Genomic DNA, 21,056 nt, shown 5'->3' with positions numbered 1-21,056 from the left:
GAATGTAAGGAGGTCTGGAAATTAAGGCCTGTAATTCAGAAATCCTCTTAGCAGAAGTTATAGCCACCAAGAGGACTGTCTTCCATGACAGAAATGTCATGTCACAAGTAGCTGCTGGTTCGGAAGGTCCCTGGGTCAAAGCCTGCAACACAAGAGTGAGGTCCCAAGGGGGAGATGGGTCCTTAATTGGGGTCCTTAACAAGAAAACTCCTTTCATGAATGATAGGAAATTCACTCCCTGGGGATCACCTCTGTGACTCTGCTTGACAGGGGCACATGAAAATAATTTTCTTGGGTGGCGAAAGCCAGGGTACCTTTTTGGCTAGGCTTATACAGGCCCTAGGGTCAACAGCCTAGTACCTACCTATGAACCTATATGTAGTCTAAAGGTGAACAGGGAATGGAACTGACTTGCCGTATGAAAATTGGAAAGAGCAGCTAAATGTAATTTGATAGTCGAGAAACTAGCACCTTCATCAAAAAGGGTGCTAAGAAATAGCAAAACATCTGAAACTGGTGCTGAAAAAGGATCAGTGTTCCTGCTTGTGGCCTAAATAACAAATCCCTTCCCATTTGCTGTCATAGACCTTTTTACTGGAAGCCTTTTGCAAGGCTGTAAGAATTTTTCAGACCGGGAACTTAAGCCTGGACTGTCTCACTAGGGTTGGAAGTGAACAAACCAAATGCTCAATTAGATGGGTCGAAGGTTTGGATGCTGCATATCCCTGACAGGTGAGAAAGGAGGTCTTGACTTGGCTCCAGAATCCAAGGAGAATATTTCAGATAAGACCACAGGAAGGGGACTCACACCTCAAGAGGGCAGAAGGGGGCAGTGAGGATGACTGAGCTCTTCAACCTGCTTGTCTTCTACAGAAACTTCGGGATGAGCGGAAGAGGAAGTTAAGCATACAGGAGACCCAGGGGCCCATCGTGGACTACTGCATCCTTCGGGGCTTCCCCCAGACGAGGGATCAGAGTGAAGAACTTGCTGCATTTGTTGTTGAAGGGAGATGCAAATAGGTCACAGCAAGGTTGACCCCAATGGCTGAAGATCATATTCGCCACTGACTGACTGAGGGACCACTCATGCGGAACCAGGGGTAATCTGCTGATTATGTCTGCCAGATTGTTGGTTCCCCAAGGATGTGCATTTCAACGAGAAGGCGTCTGAAGATATTTCCCATTCCCACACCCTCATGGCCTCCCTGCATAAGGGGTAAGAACGGGTTCCTCCTTGTTGATGTACCATACAACATGTCAGTGTGTACTGTAATAGTCCCTATGGGGAGAGAACGTCCTGAAAGGCTTGCAACGTTAGGAAGACTGCTCTCATCTCTAGGACATTGATATAAAACCTGGTCTTGGTGGGAGACCATGTGCATTGAGGCATCTTCCAACTGTAATGCCTCACCCCACCCCAACTGGGGAAGCATCCATGATGACAGTGGCTATAGGGAGGCTGTTCAAGAATGGTCTGCCTAGAATGACATTGTAGGACTGTATCCACTAACTGAGGTGACGCCTACAAATGGGAGTCAACCTGAAGCAAAGGAACAATGGCTGACAAAGGATGGACCATTGCGTCACTAACGTCCACTGAAGAACCCACATGAAAAATCTGGCTATACCAACAGAATGGCTGCAGACATGGACCCTAGGGTATGCTGGGCTAACAGTTCCTGCACCTGATTTCTCAAAATGGTTACTCTATGAGAAGGAAGAGAAGCCATCTGCTCCCTTGTATTGAGCTGTGTACATATAAATTCCAGGTTCAGTACCAGAGTCAGGTTGGATTTGCTCATGTTCATGGTGATGACCAGGGAATGTGATAAGTGGATTAAATAATCCCTGGTTTGGATTAGCTGATGACTCATGAGACAGTCAGGAGCCAATCGTCTAAATATGGAAACACCTGGAATCCCCTGAGCCTCAAGTGAACCGCTACCACTGCCATGCATTTGGTGAATACCCGGGGGAGGGGGCTGTGGTGAGCCCAAAGGGCAATGCTCTGAACTGGTAATGACTGGCTCCCAGCCAGAAGCACAGATATCTCCTGGAGTACCCGTCTATTTTGATGGGATAGTATGCGTCCTTCATATCTACTGAGCACATCCAGTCGTCCTTGTTGTGCAAAGGGGCAGAATGGACTGAACTGTAAACCATATGGAATCTCAACTTCTTTACATATTCATTTAGTTTGCTTAGATCCAAAATGGGTCTTAGGTCCCCTGTCTTTTTTGGCACCAAAAAGAAGGGGGAGTAGGTTCTGAATCCTCTTTGTTCAGTTGGGACCACTTGGATGACTCTTTTTAGCAACAGATTTCCTGTGCTGCCTGTTCCCTTTGACTGGGTGGCATGTCAGGAAGGCTTTTGGAGTTTGGGGGAAGAAGAGAAGAGGGGAATGTAATAACCTCTGGATATTATGCTGAGCACCCAAAGGTTTTGAGTCAACTGGGCCCAGGCTTCCAGGTGCAAAGCTAGTCAGCTCCAGACTACCTCCAGAGGGGGACAGAGTGCTTCAGGAGCACTGGTAGAGCTTATTGTGAAGGGGTTCCCTAAAACCCTGGTTCCACAGATCCCCTCTGCCTCTGGGGTGGCGTCTACCATCAAACCCTCTCCCTCTAGAGGAGGGTTCCCCACGTGGGTCCTGGAAAGGCCCTTAGGATTTGCGAAACCTCATCTTCTTACCTCCATGTTGGTTCCAGGAGAAGGACCTTTGGAGGGTAGAAAATTTGATTTCAACAGCATAAAGGGTCTTTCCATCCTTTTCGCTGCGAGTAAGAGTGTCTTGAACTGATGGCCCAAAAAGGGAAGAGCCATCATAAGGGGCATTAATAAATAACTCCTTAAAAGGCTCTGCAAAATCACATAGCCTCATCCAGGCATGCCTCCTCAGGGAAAGTCCTGAACTGGCTGCTCGTGAGGTGGCCTCTGTGGTGTGGGAGATTCGCCTCATCAATGAGTTGGTGAGAGATGAAAGGGCGGTCAGCTTGGGGAGAAACTTTCTTAAATTCCTCCACAGGCATGCACTCAGAGAGAAGCTGACAGTTCCTTAATCAGATCTCTCTGCAGCTGAGTAAATTTCGCCAGATAATTCAACAACCTCAGTGCAAAGGTGGCCGAAGTGTAGACATGCTTCCTCAGCCTGTCCAGCGCTCTAGACTCCTTGTTAGGTGGATGGACATAGGCAGTTTTTTCTGTCAGCTCCTTCTTGGTGGCTGCTGCCACCATGATGGCAATGACTAAGGGACCCTTACTCCAGTGCTTTCTGTCTGTGGGGGTACCAGAAACAGATTGGATAGTTTGGGTACGGGCTCTATGGTGTCCAGTGCCTTCCATGCTCGGGACACTAAATCCACCAGGAGATCTGCTGGGGGGGGGGGGGTCACCCAAGACGTACTTCAAGAGAACTGACTCTTCAGAGGAAGGAGGTTGCGCAGACCACCCACCCTTCTGCTTTAGGATCTATAAAATGTCCCCAAAGGAGACGTCTTCAGGTGGGGATTGGGGAGATTCTTCACCATCATTGAAATCAGTATCCTCAGTTACAGACTCCAACTGGGAGTCCACGTGCCTCCTTTTAAATGTCTTCATTTCTGGGACTTCCTCAGCTGGGAACTCAGGGAAGTATCAGAAGGGGATTCCTCTGGAGCAGGGAATTCTTGGAGGGCACTCAAGACAGGAAAACTAGTAGCAGGATGAGAGGGAGTAAGGCCTGGATCCGACGGGGGTGAGGATGAGGATGGGGGAACATGTGCCATCGTATCCCCAACTCGGGAGAAAACCCTCTCATCTGAAAAGCAGAAGAACCAGGAGAAGCCCTCTCCATCTCCCCCAGAGCTGAAACCACTGTGGAAAACTGGGTTGGACTCGCTCCAGATCCATGGCTTCCAGAAAAGAATGGACCCAAGCTGTTGAGTGCCGAGGTGCCTAACGGAAGGGATGGCTCCAAGAAAGACAGAGCCAACCCCGGACCCAGCACAGAGACTCGCTCTGCTCCAAAAAGGCCAGAACAGGGCTCACCAAAGCCATCCTCGACATTGAGGAGGGGAGCTTCCTCTGCACCTAGCCCAATGCTCATGGTAGTCCTAAATTCTGAGAGTCCAAAGCAGAGAGTCAGATCGGAGAAGTCCTGATGGGATGGTCTGGGTAGCTCACGGATCCAGCAAGGGACAGAACCAAGACTACCCCCATCTGGATCTGGGCCTTGAGGAATCTTCTCTTTATCCTGCCCATACTTAAAAGGCAAACAAGGATAATCACACAGAATAGTATTCTGTTCCCGTTACTTCTTTTTCTTTCTAAAGTGGCAAATTTTCATTCCTTTGTTATACCCAAGTTGTAGTATCCCCTATGTATCTACCAAAGTGGCAAATTTGAGCGGTTTGCAGCTGTGATTGACAGATCACAACAGGAAACAAAGTTCATGTGCTGAGAACACTGTTCTCTGTGATTATCCCGGTTTGTCTTTTAACTACTCATTGAAAAGCAAGAAATGGTAATCAAACGTGACTGACTAAAAAAAAGCAGGGATATGTGAAAACATATGTGAAGTCAATGCACTGACAACAGGTTAGGGGCTATGATGTAATATTTTAAAGCCAAACACTGCAATGTGGGATACCTAAAGGTAGACTAAAAAAAACTGAGGTGCCAGACCCCATGTGGGCAGACTCTAAAATTACATTTAAAAATATAAAAATATAAAAAAATATATAGAGTCCAAAAGTAGTGTCAAAATGTAGGAAACATCAAGACTATGTTTTTCAGTCTGTGAGTGCAGTTTTCCTTTAAGTCTTGGCATGTCACCTCCTTAACAGGGAAGGGTGTGTTTAGTTGCTGTCAGACTGCGGTGCTGGTGCTGCGGTAGCGTTGTCGCCTCACAGTTAGACGTTGCCCATTCGATTCTCAGTTAGAGCATCTTCTGTGTGGCGACATGCGTGAATGGGCATTCCTTCGTTGAAGGTTGTGCGTTAGGCCCGGCAAGCCAGCACGTCAAAATCGACTGCCAATCATTAGCGGACCGGAGGTCCGCTGTGGCGACCCCTAATCGGGAAAATCCAAAAGAAACAATTAAAATGTTCACAAGCAACATACAGTATTAGGCATTAATAATCATGCTCAACATACAAAAAACGTGTTACTATGGAACCTAACTACAGTAATTTAAACACTTCATTCCTAGTAAATTGAGCACTTACATGTTTTAAATTAAATTTTGTGCAAAATATGTTTACAATATTACTACAAATGATTTCCCGCATAAAATATAGTATTAACAATCTAGTAAGTATCAAGTTTTTGAACCAAGCACAAAAAAAGACCACCCAGTATACCTCTCACACTATCTCCTCTTAGAGGAGTGCTCCATTTTTAACTCAAGTTTCAGAATCTGTTCCACTCTTTCGATCTAACATGAGACACAGCCAACTTCTTCTCTTGATTGCAAAGCCAATGAGTGAGAGATATCCTGGAGCCTGTCACAGTCAAAATGGATTAGTAACAAATAAATCTGCAATTTAGCACTAGCAAGGTCTTTTTTCAATAACAAGGACTGCACAGTGTACGTGGGGCATCTGCATTATGTGTGTGTGCGTGTGTGTGTGTGTGTGTGTGTGTGTGTGTGTGTGTGTGTGTATATACATGCACTCAGGAAGAAGAAATAATCTGTCTCTCAACTGTCCCTGGATTCAGCTCATATATCTACCCTGTTCCACGTACAAGTTTTCATTTCCTGGTAAATCACTACAGAGCACTTACAGTTAGTCAATAATGCCAGTTAAGTTTCAAGTTTCTTACTATTCAGAAAACACAAGTTGATGCAACTCCTGTTCTACTGACTTTTAAGTGAATTAGAGTAATGTTCTTTTAATGTTTTTGGTCAGAGTAATATTTAAAAACACTCCCCTTCGGGCCTTTGCCCTTCCATTTCCTAATCATAACTACATTTTACAAATGACAAACTATGCCAAAAAACCCACATTTCAAATTAGACTGCTCTCAAGCACCTCCTAAGTAAACACAAACATGTTCAAAAGTCACACGATTACCAAACCAACGCAAAGCCAAAATATTTCCTTGCCGTAAACCAGAAAAATGTAAAGCCATGGTACAACAGTAACAATCACTGGCAAAACTGAGGTGTGGAGGTTTACAGTGAGATTTACTCCCTTACAGACAGAATTTCTGACCCTTTTGGCATCACCCTCATGATCAAATCTACTAGCCAGAAGTAATCTGTAGATAACCTAGACCATGGATTACTGTTCTGGTAATTACCTACATTCTGCATAGATCAAACGGCAGATGGTGCTGTCAAAAAGCAAATGGTATCACTGTTTTGAAACAGATCCTCTTCTCCGAAGTCATCAAAGAAAAATGGCAGTTTAATTGCTTTTTCCTCATGTAATGAAGACCTCTGAGGTGAGTGAAAGTAAGGTGGGGCTTCCCCACCACATAGGTTCATAGGTAGGTACTAGGCTATCTGCCCAAGGACCTAATTAAGCCTAACCAACAAGGCTCCCTGGCTTACGCCACCCAAGAAAGTTACTTTCCTGTGCCACTGTTGAGCAGGGCCACAGAAGTGATCCCCGGGGTGTATTTCCTATTTCCCATCCATTCATCAAGATTTTTCTTGAAGAGTGCTAATGAGGAACTTTGCTTGACATAGATGGGCAGCTTGTTCCAGAGTATGGGAAGTCTCTGGGACAGGAATCTATCCCTCCAGCATGTCCTGTTTATTGTGGTGACAAGGTTTAGGTCCCAAGAGTGTGTACCTCGGAGGGATTGGGATTTCTTTAGGTGCAGCATGTACAGCTCTGGGTTTGACATAACTTTATATGTTAGGCAGAGATCACCTCGGAGTAGGAGATATGCTACGGAGTAAAGCTGGGTTTTTTTGAGACGGTCAGTGTAGGGCATCTGTTTGAGGCCAGTAATCCTCTTTGTGGGGTACTTCTGTGGCCTTCCCAGCTGCTGCAGATGTCTTGTGAGGTACATTCCAAAAGGGACGTTGTACTCTATAATGGGTCTAATGAGTGTCGAGTACAGGGGAACAATTGCCTCTTTTTTCCTGGATGAGGACCCTTTTGTGATGAGGTGTGCCATGTAGAAGGACTTCCTGATTACTGTGGCGATGTGATTATCAAAGGAGAGACTACTGTCCACCTGGGTCCCAAGGTCACTTATCACACATTCGGTGTTAAGTAGGCTGCTGCCTATGTGGCAGTTCATGGGTACAGAGTTTTTACCAAAGGGGATGACAATGCACTTTTTGGCACTGAGCTTGAGGCCATGGCTCTGACACCAGGCATCTGTCTCAGTGAGGCCCTTCTGTAGGATGTCCACATCATTTGGGGACTCGACTATGGCTCCTAGTTTGCAGTCATCTGCAAACATCATTAGCCAGAGGCCCTCTGTGTTAGCCTGTACTTCAGAGAAGTAGATACCGAACAGGAGAGGTCCTAGGACTGAACCCTGTGGTACTCCACTTGTCACTGGTTTGAAGTCAGATTTGGAGTCTGCAACTTTTAAAGTGTGGGTTCTGTCAGTGAGCCAGTTGGCAACCCATCTTGTGACGTAGGGATTATACCTAGTTTAGAGAATTTAGCTATAATTCAAGAATGGGGGATGGTGTTGAAAGCCTTGGCGAGGTCAAGATAGGCTGTGTGAACCACCTTACCCTCGTCTACAGCTTTGGTGACTGCCTCAAAGAAGTCGATCAGGTTCAGGAGGCATGATCTGCCTTTCACAAACCTGAACTGGGTGGGGTCCAGAGTTTGGAGGTTACCAAGTCTTTGTTTAGGAGTTCCATGATAATACGTTCCATGGCCTTGCAGACCAGGCTTGTCAGGCTAATAGGGCGATAGTTCCTGGGATCAGTGGTGGCTCCCCCTTTGTGGAGTGGGATAACTGTTGCTGTGTGCCATTCAGTGGGCATAAAGCCTGATGTGAGGCTATGATTGAACATGGTGCTTAAGTGGGGAGCCAGTTCGTTCTGAAGTTCGTGTAAAACGCAGCCTGGGATGTTGTCCGATCCCATGGATGCTGTGTTTTTGGCTTTGGAGAGTGCAGCTTTTACCTGCATAGTTGTGATTACAGGGACTCTGCATTCTTCCTGTATAGATATGGGCCCTTTAGGGGGTGAGAGGGGGGTAAAGTTAGCACTGAACCTATCTGCCAGGATGCTGGCAATATCAGTTGGTTCTGTAATTTTCGTGTCGTTGTGCTGTAACTCAGAGCATATCTGGGTGTTGCCATTGAGATTCTTGACATAGCTATAGAATGCTTTGTGGCTGTCCTTAGAATTAGTGGCGATTTTGTTTGCGTAGCTTGCTTTGGAGGATCTTATAAGGGATCTCAGCTTCTTACTGACCAGGGAGCTCCTCCACTCATGGGATTTTACACTCTTTTGCAACAGCTTCTTCCTTCTGTTGTACAGTTTATGGCAATGGACCACCAGATTGGCTTCCTTTTTTTTGGAGGATATCATCTTGGTTCTGTTTGGGAGAGCACGATCCATGCACTCGTGTAAGTGCTTATATAGTGCATTTGTGGAGGATTCAGCAGTCGTAACTATATTGTCCATCTGCATGGGTGTCATGAAGTTCGCCACTTCTGTCTTAAGAAGCATGAAGTTGGCTTTGGAGAAATTTTTTACCGTGGTTTCCTTAATGGGGGGTGGGGGCAGGATGTGGATATCTAGGGTGATTAGCTTATGGTCGGATCGGACCAACGAGGAGCTGACTTCAGGTGTGGAACTCATTTTGGTAATGACTAGGTCTAGGATATTAGGGTTCAACCAAACACCCTAATAATGGGCGATTTCAACTACCCCACCATAGCTGGGAAAATTACTCATGTACCAACTCCTTCACTCAGCTGATCCAGGGCATTTGAATTTATGAATTCCAGAAAGCGTTGAGCGAAGGAGATGGTACACGAGTAATTTTCCCAGCTATGGTGGGGTAGTTGAAATCGCCCATTATTAGGGTGTTTGGTTGAACCCTAATATTTTTCAGTATATCAAGATAAGAGGCGTGGGAATCCTGGGGCATGCTGGGGGATCTGTAGCAAGCTACAATTTGGATTGCAGTTTTGCCCAGAGTTAGTTGCACATGGATAACCATGGATGCATTATGCTGAGCAACTAGCCTGGAGGTGTGGATATCCTTAATGACTATGGACACACCTCCGCCTTTGGTGTTCCGGTCCAGGTTACATGGCCAAAAAGTGTGGCATGAGTTATAGCCTGGTAGTGCAGGGGTGCTCTCTGAAGACTTGAACCAGGTCTCAGTCACTGCACAGATATAGATGTTCTCCTGCCTCGAGTGAGTGTATTTTGAGATTTAGACTTCTAGCATTGAGTAGCATTACCCTAAGTTTTTGCTTGCCTGTTCCTTTTACAGTGGTGAATTTGTCATTAGAACCTTGCCTAAAAAAAGCACTATAGGGGCGGCAAGAGCCTTAGCCAGTATCCGGAATCCCAGGGTCCCAGGTTCAGGCCATCTTTGGCAAAGCATTGTGGTCTGTCGACCATGTCGTCCCAGGCAGAAAAATACTGGATCCCCTTAGAATGACACCACAAGCTTAGCCAATTGTTGAAGTCAATCATTTTGTCCTTGTACTGCGGTATCATTCTGGGCGATGGCAGAATGCTACTCAGGGCTAGGGTCATACCTGCCTGGGCTACAAGATCAGAGAGCTCTTCCATGTCTCTTTTCATGTAGTCCAGGGAGGTACGTCTCAGGTCGTTCACACCAACATGGACAATGACAGAGTCATATTTGTACTTGTTGTGGAGTGACCTGAGTGCGTGGGTTATGTGGTGGATCCTGGCACCTGACAGGCAGCTGACAGTAACCTTATCCTTGTTTAGCCTGGTGATTGGGACATCAGTGTGCCTAACTATAGAGTCACCTATGACTAGTGTGTTGGGTACGTTGTTTTGCCTTATGGGCTGTGGCTGAGTGGCACACTGAGTCTGTGGGCTGTGTCATTTGGTTTGTGTTGGGGGTGGAGGTTGCTTGCATTTCTGCTTTAGAGGTCACTGTTGCTTGAGCAGATTATTATTGAGAGCCTCCACGAATGTTTTTGTGTTTCTTATATAGCCCACCTAATCATGAAGGGATTCACATCTAGATCAGGGGAGGTCATCGTGCCTCTTTACTCATCCCTCATCAGGCCCATAATTGAGTACAATGCCCCTTTTGGGATGTACCTTACCAGACACCTGCAGCAACTGGAAAGACCCCAAAAGTACCTCACCAAGAGGATCAAAGGGCTCAAACAGATGCCATATGCTGCCCGGTTAAAGAAACTCCAGCTCTACTCAGTGGCATACCGCCTGTTCAGAGGCGATCTGTGCCTGACGTATAAAGCCATGTCCAACCCGAATTAATGGACATGCTGCACCTCAGAAAATCCAAATCCCATCGAGCTACACGCCGAGACTTGAACCTCAGCACCGAAATAAATAGGACATGCTGGAGGGACAGATTCATAACCCAGAGGCTCCCTTCACTCTGGAATAAAATCCCAGTCCAGGTTAGGCAGAGTCCCTCATTGACTCTCTTCAAGAGGAATCTTGATGAGTGGATGGGAGATCGTAGGTTTACCCCGGGTATCACTTCTGTGTCACTGTTAGACAGAGGCACGGTATACTAACCTCAAAAAAGGGCATAGCAAAATTAAATTAAAATGGGTGGCGAAAGCCAAACACATTCTGGCTAGACTTATAAATGCCCTAGGGCAGATAGCCTAGTATGAACCTATGAACCTATGTGTGGATTTTGGTGGTGTAGATTTAGTGGGACTATGTGATGAGTGTGGTGTGGTGCAAGTGTTTACCTTCTCCTCTTTACTGTCAAGTTCAGTCTTGGCTGGAGAGAGCTTTACCTCCAGTTTGGCTAGATAAGTGCATCTCTCACAGATTGTAGTGTTGGGGTGGTAGGAGGAGAGGATTGTCTGTGTACATGAGGCAATTGCTACATTGCCCCAAGATGTCCAGATTCATCAGATAGACAGGGGAGAGATCACTGGGAGCTGACCCTTGGACATGCCTGAATAAAAAACTATTTTCCTCTAGATAATTGAGGAAAGTGAGTAAAAGAGCTGTTTTTCTCTAAGCAAGTCAGGAAAGTAAGTACAAAAACTGTTTTCCTCTAGGTAATGAGGAAGTTGAGTGCTGTAGTAATTTGTAGCTTATTTAGTGCTTACAACAAGTTCTGAACAAGTGCTGAGCACTAATAAACAAATTCAAGTGCTAAAACTAAGAATCTGTATCTGGACTAGACTAGTTACAGGAAAGAAACAAGTGCAAATGCGGGATTTTAAATCAGAAAGTTGCAAGAGATGGAAAAACTGCCCAAACGGCCAATAACTACAATTTCTGGGCCAGAACCACCTCTTATGTGTTAGATAGGTTACCTAGTACTTACCACTCCCACTGATAAACTAGAAGAACACAGAAAGGCTTGGGGGGGGGGGGGGCTCAGAAGCTTACATACAATCCTGGTTACAAGAAAGGTAAGAAACAGGCTTAGAGTTATTTTTTATTTATTTATTTTTTAAAGAAAAGAAGCTAAAACAGCACTAAAAATAATTCAAGTGCAGTGCAAGCTGGCACACCAGTGTGGAGCAATATTAAAGCAAGCATCAACATAAAGCATTAAATTCAAACATGTCCATCTGCGATTTTCTGACTACAATTTTATGCACAAAAGATATAATCTATTACTCTTGGAGGAGAGAAAAAAGCAAATAACTTCAGTTTAAAGGATAACTAAGCCATAAACACAACTTTTCCAACCTACAAAACTTATTCATACAATCATTCTTCGTCAAACATCCATTTTATCCTATTTAGAGTCCTTGGGGAGCCACTCAGCAGAAGTTACCTTCTGCACAAGTCACCAAATGCATGTCTACAGCAATTTGGAGCAATGCCAGCTTGCTATTCATAGGTTCATAGGTTTATACTAGGCTATCTGCCCGAGGGCATTTACAAGCCTAGCCCATAGTTTTGTGGCTAACGCCACCCCTTTAGTATGGGGAACTATGCCCATTATTTTGCTGTGCCTCTGTCGAGCAGTGACACTGAGGTAATCCCTGGATTATATCTGCGATCTCCCATCCATTGGTCAAGATTTCTCTTGAACAAGGCCAGCGAGGTGCTCTGCCTCACATATACCGGGATTTTGTTCCACAGCATAGGGAGTCTTTGGGTGATGAATCTATCCCTCCAGCACGTCCTATTAATATCCGTGTCGAGGTTTAAGTCTCCCGCCCTTGTGGCTCTGATGGATCTAGATTTATTGAGGTGAAGCATATTCATCAAATCTGGGTTTGACATGGCCTTGTATGTCAGGCACAGGTCACCTCTGAGCAAGCGGTGGCGACTGAATAGAGCTGAAGTTCTTTCAGTCGGGCAGCATAGGACAGATTTTTGAGACCCTTTATCCTTTTGGTGAGGAACTTTGTGGCCTCTCCAGCTGCTGCAAGTGTCGGGTCAGATACATTCCGAATGGGGCATTGTACTCAATCATAGGTCTGATGAGTGATGAGTACAGGGAAACTATGACCTCCCTTGATCTAGATGTGAATCCCTTCATGATAAGGTGGGCAATGTAGAAGGTCTTCCTAACTACTTTAGCTACATGGGTGTCGAATGACAGGCTACTGTCAACCTGGGTCCCCAGGTCCCTAATAACTTCTTCTGTGCTCAGTGGATTGCCACCTATATGGTAGCTAAGGGTAACCTTGTTTTTCCCGAAGGGTATGACTATGCATTTTTTGGCATTTAACTTTAGGCCATGGCTCTGGCACCAGTTATCCGTTTCTGTGAGACCTTGCTGAAGGATATCTGTGTCAGATGTGTTTTCGACTACGGCGCCCAGTTTGCAGTCATCTGCAAACTTTGTCAGCCATAACCCTCATGTGTTTGCTTGTACTTCGGAGAAGTAGATGCCAAACAAGAGTGGGCCCAGGACTGAGCCCTGTGGGACACCACTTGTGACAGGCTTAGAGTCTGACATGGCGCCAGCAACTCTGACCCTGTGGGTTCTGTCACTCAGCCAGTTTGCAACCCATCTTGTGATGTATGGGTTAACATTTAAGCTGATGAGTTTTTCAATGATACCTGAGTGGGGTATTGTATCGAAAGCTTTCGCCAGATCGAGGTATGCTGTATGGACTGCTTTTCCCTCATCTATGGCTTTGGTGACTGTTTCGAAAAAGTCAACCAAGTTTAAAAGGCATGATCTGCCTTTGACAAAGCCAAACTGGGTTGGATCCAAAGTCTGCAAATTCCCTATGTCTTTGTTTATGAGATCCATTATGATCCTTTCCATGGCTTTGCAGATAAGGCTTGTCAAGCTAATGGGCCGGTAATTTCCTGGGTCGGTGGAGGCACCGCCTTTATGAAGTGGGACCACTGTCGCAGTGCGCCACTCCCTGGGTACGTATCAAGAGGTGAGACTATGATTAAACAGCTGTCCTAGCTGTGGGTTTAATTCCTCGTTGAGTTCATGGAGCACACAGCCGGGGACACCATCAGGTCCCATGGATGCTGTGTTTTTTGCTTTGGAGAGAGCAGTTCTCACTTGGGCGTTAGAGATGTTTGGGGGGCTACAATCGTTTGGTATAGATATCTCACCTTTTGGGGGGGGGGGTTTGCACTGAACCGGTCAGCCAGTATGTTGGCAATGTCTGTAGGATCAGTAATCTTCCAATCATTTTGAACTAGTTCTGAGCATATCTGGGAGTTTCCTCCCAGGTTTCTAACATAGCTGAAGAAGGCCTTATGATTGTCTTTTGAGTCTTTAGCTATTTTTCTCTCAAAGTTTGCTTTGGATGATTTTATGAGAGCTCTTAGTTTTTTACTTGTAGTGATCAAAGGTGTCTTACCTTTTAAGGATTTTGCTCTATCTTGTAGTAGCTTCCTCCTTTTGTTGTAGAGTTTGTTTATGGCTAGGGTCCACCAGACTGGACGCTTACCTTTGGTACAAAGAGTCTTTGTTTTGCTTGGGATTGCCTTATCCATGCAGTCCTGTAGGTGCTGATAGAAGGCATTTGTAAGTGATTCAGCGGCTTGGGTATTGTTTTCCGCCGGCTCGGGGGCCTTAAAGGAGACCACACTAGTCTTTAGAAGTGTGAAGTCGGCTTTCGAGAAGTTCTTTACTGTGGTCTTTTTTATTTCAGGTGGGGGTGGGATGAGGACCTCCAGCGAGATTAGTTTGTGATCTGATCTCACCAGTGAGGGGTATACTTCCGGTGTCGAACATTGTGCTCCCATGTTCGTGATGATGAGATCAAGTATGTTTTCTCCTCTTGTGGGGATGGTGACCAGTTGTTCCATGGCGTTTGAGTTTATGAATTCCAGGAACTTTTGGGCTAGGGTATTTGGGCTTGAGTAGTGTTCCCAGTCTATATTAGGGTAATTGAAGTCACCTAGTATGATGGTGTTTGGAGATACATTTATCCCTCCAGTGTTTTCAGGAAAGCCATGTGAGGTTCCTGAGTTTGTGAGGGTGGCCTGTAACATGCTACAATTTGCAGAGCAGTCTTGCCTATGGTTAATTGCACCTGGATGGTCTCCGATGCATCGTGCGTTGCCACCAATCTTGAGGTGTGGGTGTCCTTGATGAATATGGATACCCCCCCTCCTTTCTTGGTATTGTCCAGATTTTGGGGCCGGAACGCATGGTATGAGGTAAAACCTGATAGTGCTGGGGTGCTCTCAGGAGCCTTGAACCAGGTTTCTGTCACAGCACAGACATCGATGTTCTCCATACTGAGAAGGGCCTCGAGTGCGTGCATTTTGAGATTGAGACTTCTGGCATTGAGCAGCATTACCCTTAGCTTTTTTCCATTTTTGTGTTCTAGGGTGGTAGGTTTAGAATTTGAGCCTTGCCTAAAAAAGGCACTATGGGGGTGGCAAGAGCCTTTGCCAGTATCCAGAATCCCAGGGGTGACAGGTGCAAGCCGTCCCTTGTGAAGCAGCGTGGCTTGTCCAGCATGTCATCCCAGGCAGACAGACATTGGATCCCCTTTGAATGACACCAGAGTTTAAGCCAATTGTTAAAGCCGATCATCTTATCTCTGTATTGTGGCATCACTCTTGGTGAAGGTAGGATACTGCTCAAGGTCAGGGTCATACCTGCCTGGGCTACATAATTAGAGAGCTCCTCAATGTCTCTTTTCATCTAGTCCAAGGAGGTACGTCTCAGGTCGTTTACACCAGCGTGGACAATGACTGAGTCGTATTTGTACCTGCTGTTGAGAGACCTGAGTGCTTGCGTTATGTGGCGGATTCTAGCGCCCGACAGGCAGCTTACTGTTACCCTCTCCTTACTCAGTCTGGTGAGCGGGACGTCAGTGTGTCTGACTATGGAGTCACCAATGACTAGTGTGTCTGGCATTGTGTTTGGCCTTAAGGGCTGTGACTGTTTGACACTCTGACTGTGAGGTCTATGTGTTGCAGGTGTTGTGTTCTGAGGTGGTAGTTGTTTGGGTGTCTGCTTTGGTGGCCTCTGCTGTTTTGGTAGATTTTTGCTCAGAGCCTCCGAGTATGTCTTTGTGTGTTTATGTGTATGATTTGAGGTTGTGATGGTACTATGTGAGACTGGGTCTATAGTGTGTGTGGTAACCTTCAAACTTCTAAGCTACTCATCTTCCTCATTACATACCACAACGGCTTTGCATAAGATCTTGGAATGTCTCAGTAACTCTTACATTTTATCTCCCATTATATTTAAGAGATTTGCCTCAGAACAAGTCTACACAGCAAGGTGTTTTAGTCCCACTTGTATCTCCTTGGATCCACAAAAACATTTAATTGCTACAGCAGCATGCAGTCTTGCAAAGATAAGCTATCTCTATTGTCACAGTTGGGTGAGGAGCTTGGGAAACCTCAGATGTCTTGATGACAAAAATGAACAAATTAATAAAGATATTTCACTTTTCAGAAGACCAACTCATTTAATAATTTTCTACATATCTTTAAGAGAGACAACTGGGCTACATGTAAGCCTAAAAATGACAAAGAAAGGAGTCATCGCTTGAAAATGTCCAAACACCCCGGCCCCCAAAAAAATCTTAAATAACACACCAACTCAGAGTACTCCCATAGTAAGTGAATAAATAAAACAATGATATGCAAAAGAAATAACATACACACAAAAAGGGAGACTTTAGGGACATAGTGCAATCTGCAAGCACCGTAAACTGAAAAAATGTAGTTGTATCAGTATGGAAGTTGTCATCAGCTACTTCTGAGCAAACTATAAAACAGCAGGGACATTAGTATTGCAGACTATCAAAGTATGACATAACTTTTGTTTCAGTATTTGACTACTGTGGTATTTAAAGATGTGCAGCAGAACACAAAGTCCCCCCACCCCGGCAGCTCTTCTTCCAGTTTCATTCACAGCTTAGAGGTCCTGGGCTAGTGACAGAAATTAGCAATTCCAGCCCATATACCTTTTTATTTACTGGGAAAATCTGAGTGGGCCATGCAAGACCTCTTTTCAGCAGAGGCTCACACTGAAAAGCTCCAAAACAATTTGCAAGTAAATATAACAGTGAGTCCCAAAAACATTTTAAAATAAACATGAACAGGCATTCCAAAAACAATTTACAGCCCACTGGAATATACAGTCATTTTCTACAGAAACAGTATTTCGTTACATAAAGCTATAATATGACACATCCCACAGAGGATATTCACATGTACAAGGTATAAAAAAAAATACCAGGTTGTGTTTAGAGAGCGCTTTGTAGTAAGCTTTCATGGAAATGTGTGTGAAAAAGTCTGTAGTAGAAAAGATTAGCCAGGTGTGGTAGAATACATGGCCACATTCTGAGAAAGTTGTTGCACAGTTGCTTAAATTCTCAATTTGAAGGAGACAAATACATGTTCCATAGTCTGGCCACACTATGGCAGTTGAGTGCATTTCCATATAAATCATGATATGTTGATAGGTAAGGAATTTGCCTTGGGGCTGTGGTTCTTGGCGAGGGGGGTAATACCAGCTGAGCAGTGGTGCCAAGGTCTTGCATTTTGAGTAATGAAAGACAAAAAGTAAAGTGAACAAATTTTAATTGGGCATATTTGAAGCAACTGGGAAGCATCACTATTACCTGCCAATTGTTTCCCTCACATTTAATTAAATTTGGTTTTAGTGTTAAGGTCTAATGTCTTGTCAGATGTGAAATAAGTGTCAGGGGCTAAAGTATGTTAATTTTTATTTATTAACCGGGACAGAACACTGGTCTCAGAAGACCATTTTCAGGTTCAGCCCACGGTATATAACCACAGAGAAAAAAATAAGCAAATACAAGCATGGAAAATCCAACATGTACATATTGAAGAGCCATTATGTACAACAAACACAGTAGGTATATATTAACCAGAAACGTGCAAGAAATGCAACACTAATGGGCAAGTACCACAGACATTAATACTAAGGGATTTATCACATTTGAGAGAGAATAACGCAGATGTAGTAAGAACAGAAGTGGGTGGGATGACGAGGTGCTCATCTGAGGGAATGAGATGCCCCATCTTGCATCTTGTGAACGACAGTGTTATGGAAGTGAGGGAATGCAATTATGTGAGTGATGTATTTTACTTTTATTTATTATTTATTTATTTTACATTTATTGACCAGGTTAGTCCGACTGAGTTAATAGTCCTTTTTCAGCAGAGGCCCAGGAAGAAAAGCTCCACAGTATTGCAATACAAGTATATAAAAGCAATAATCTGAAAATATCAACTAATATATGCAAAAATATACTGGAGGCAGTGAACACAAAAATAGCACAAGTTTGACAATAGAGTAATATTTCAGAGGAGAGGATAAACAATTTAAATTGCTATAAAATGACAAGAATTAGTAGAGTCAAGGAAAGGATGGGATGGGCAGTGGACAGTTTTAGAGTGGGAAGGTAAATCATGGAGTAGTGCAGTGACAGGGCCAGTGACTTTTCAAATATGCTTTGGTGACTGTTTTGAATTGGTTAAGTTGTTTGTTTTTGGAAGCAAGTGCACTCCATCTACTTTTGGGGCTGCGGTGCAATGGTGTGCCTTACTGAGGAGGGCAGTAACAGACACACCTCTCAAGTGTACCTCATTACGAGGAACGTACCTCATTTAGGGGGTCTTAAAAAGTTAATGTTCCTCGAAGTTCCACAAGGTTGAGCTATTTTTTAATAACACTTCTCTAGCGTATGCAGTAGTTTACTTGATGGCAGACTGCTGCATACTGGAGTTAGAGTAGAATAGGAAGCAAGAAGGCAGTAGCAGCCGATTTTTAGCAAGTTCGTTCAGTCAGGCAATATTTAGCGTTGTAGAGGGTTCCTGGTATTACTAATACATGCAGGTCAAACTGACCTACTATTGTCCATGGTGACACCTACATACTTGGTATTTAATAATATGTACTGTACTACATTTTCTGAGGACAGTATAGCAACATTAGATTGGTCGGTAGACGAAAAACTTGTTGAGAAACATGTTTACTGAACCCGTTACTAGGTCATACTAAATCTGACACGGCCGACGCCCCCTCCCGAAATAGAAGGTTATAATTTTATCATTCAGACTTATGATAAAAAGCTACAGTAATATAAAACATGTACACTCGTCCATATGTCCCCACTTCCTCAAGTTAATGTAAAAAAAAAAGCCGTTTTGGCCCGCGGTAATTTGTGCCCCCTTCCCCCAAGAAAAGGTGGCTAAAAAAAGCAAACTAGCAACTCAAATGTGCGCCAAACGCAGTCGCTTTTTCAGTACCCCTGACTGGCTGCAAAGGGGAAAGCGTCCCGCTTGAACTAGTTGCTTCCAGCGCCAAGGCCCACACAACCGTATACCCAAGCTAAGGGAAAAAAAAAACCACAACAAAAAACTAGCCCCAATAACCGATCCACATCCCACTAGCAAAGATCTCGTATGTCCCTTCCACCTCGCTTTAATAAATATTGCATTTCGCTCTGGATTTGCTGCGTGGAAAGCATTACATTACTATTTTTCTCTCTTTATCATAAATATATAAATTATGCTAATTAAGACTATTGCATATTAACAAAACAAAAATCCACCCATTTTTTCCCTTCAAAAACCCCTCCCTTTTGATTTCTTACCTTGTACTACATACGGATTGTGATGCATGTGTCCGCAATTTTCTCTCTTTTGGAGAAACTGCAAGCGCCTTTTTGCTGTTTGTGAGGGAAATAATTAAAAATTCATCTCACAGCTCGCTGCTAGGCGCTACGGCTTCACACAAAGGGGTATTTGCATTGATAAAGAGGGGCCTTGAAAAATGCAGCCACCTCTTATTAATATTTTATGATCTTCCTGAAGCATATGTCAAGCTTGGAGATCTACAATTAAAAATAATAATAAAAATACTCAGTTATTCGACAGCTTTACAATTTTTTTCACTTGTATTTCTTACTGCGTCATGAACATAATTTATGCAATCCGACTGCTGCATGCTAAGAAAGAAAAAAAAAACGAATTTTCGTGAGCAGTGGAGCTAGAGGGAGCACGTCTTTTCTTAAAGAAGCAGTGATCATTTAGTGCAGACTTCCACTGTCCGCCGTTTCATTCATTCATATTTCCAATGGTCACTTTATAACAGCATTTGCATCTGGACTTTGGTTTCAAATCAATAACAAAGTTTAAGGACTAAGCAGTTACTTTATTTATTCATCACAAATCCGGCTGTGTTTTATTTTCCCATGCTGCTTTGCTTGTGGATGTTCCACTTGGCACTTGCAGACATCACCATCACCGGGCAACTATTTTTCCTTCCATTTAATTAAATCTGGCGTTATGTTACCCAGGTTTGATAACCTGTCTGGCGTGAAATAAACCTTTGTGAGTGGATAAAGTTGCATTCCACGCTTCAGTGAAGTGCAGTAATAGTGAAATAGGATGTATAATATTTATTAAAGTGTATGCAAGTGAAATCACGGTTGTGTACATGCAAAAGGTGCAAGACACAGAGGTGAATCGGGTCACCAGTTAGAAACGGCATTATTTTCATTTGAATACATCCAGTGTCCTATTCTAATATTCAAAAAAGTTGAGAATGCACCTGGCCTGTTGAATCGTGTGTGGGTTGGGGGATCTCAGCATCTAGACAGAAAACTGTTGTCCTTTAAAGAAGAGGGTCATTGCCCCTGCCCCACCTCCTGGATCCCCCATTGGCAGTTTTTATGGCCTATCTGGCAGTGATTGTGAAGATTAAGGATTGGCTCCCCTTCCCCATGAAAGATACAATCCTGGCAGATGGCTTTATAACCTAAAGGTAATGTCCCCCACAACACTCATGGCAGATATGACAAAATACTTTGGGAAGCAGGGCAGCAGACTCAAGCCACACTTAGTGAGTTCTAATCTTTACAGTCAACTGAATAATAAATAAAATCACCATCCAGTGTAGACACAAACATTTTCATGCAGATAGGTAATCACCAATTGTGAAGATTAGGACTCGTGTACCCATGGCTTCAGTTGGCTCCCTCGTTTCCCAAAGGATTTTCTCGACTCTGCTGTGCCTCCACAACCCCCTCAAGTAATATAATCATTCCCTGGGCTGCAGCATCAGTGGGGAAGGAGAATCAAGTTAGATGAGCTCTAATCTTTATAATCACCATTACATTTTTTACATTTGTTGACTAAGATGTCCAACTGTGGAATCCTTATTTTCAGTTGAGTCCCCAGAGGAAAATCTCCACAAACATTGAGCTACATAAAGTCAATACACATCAAGAAAAGATGTGACATTGTGTGATGCCATACAATATGATTCAGAGCTGAGTGTACTGAGACAATAATACACATCTCATATACACATTCCTCATGTGGCACCTGCTTTAACCAATACAGGATTACAGGGCAACTGAAGGCTGTCCTGGCACTGAATGGGTACAAAGTAGAAAAAATAATGTTGGATAGGATGCCAGTCTACTTCAAGATGCACACATATTCACACATGATGTATGTAGCTCTGGGTAGATTGAATCAATAAGGGTTCACCTACAGCATGTCT

At 44.1% G+C, this 21,056-nt stretch overlaps 1 protein-coding gene across 2 annotated transcripts in view; it reads right to left on the bottom strand.

Moving 5' to 3' along the window:
- Positions 1 to 19,489, bottom strand: part of POU6F1 (POU class 6 homeobox 1) — a 438,794-nt gene extending 419,305 nt beyond the window's left edge. For both annotated transcript variants that reach the window (XM_044083449.1, XM_044083450.1), the window contains exon 1: positions 19,141 to 19,489. The gene's annotated coding sequence lies outside the window, so the exon portion shown is untranslated. The remainder of the gene's footprint in view (positions 1 to 19,140) is intronic.
- Between the last annotated feature and the right edge of the window lie 1,567 nt (positions 19,490 to 21,056).

Source organism: Protopterus annectens, chromosome 9.part0 (assembly GCF_019279795.1).
Source record: "Protopterus annectens isolate FY-2018-M chromosome 9.part0, PAN1.0, whole genome shotgun sequence".
Taxonomy (NCBI): Eukaryota; Metazoa; Chordata; order Ceratodontiformes; family Protopteridae; genus Protopterus; species Protopterus annectens.
Note: the sequence above shows the minus strand (reverse complement) of the source record. Positions and strands in the feature narration are given on the sequence as shown.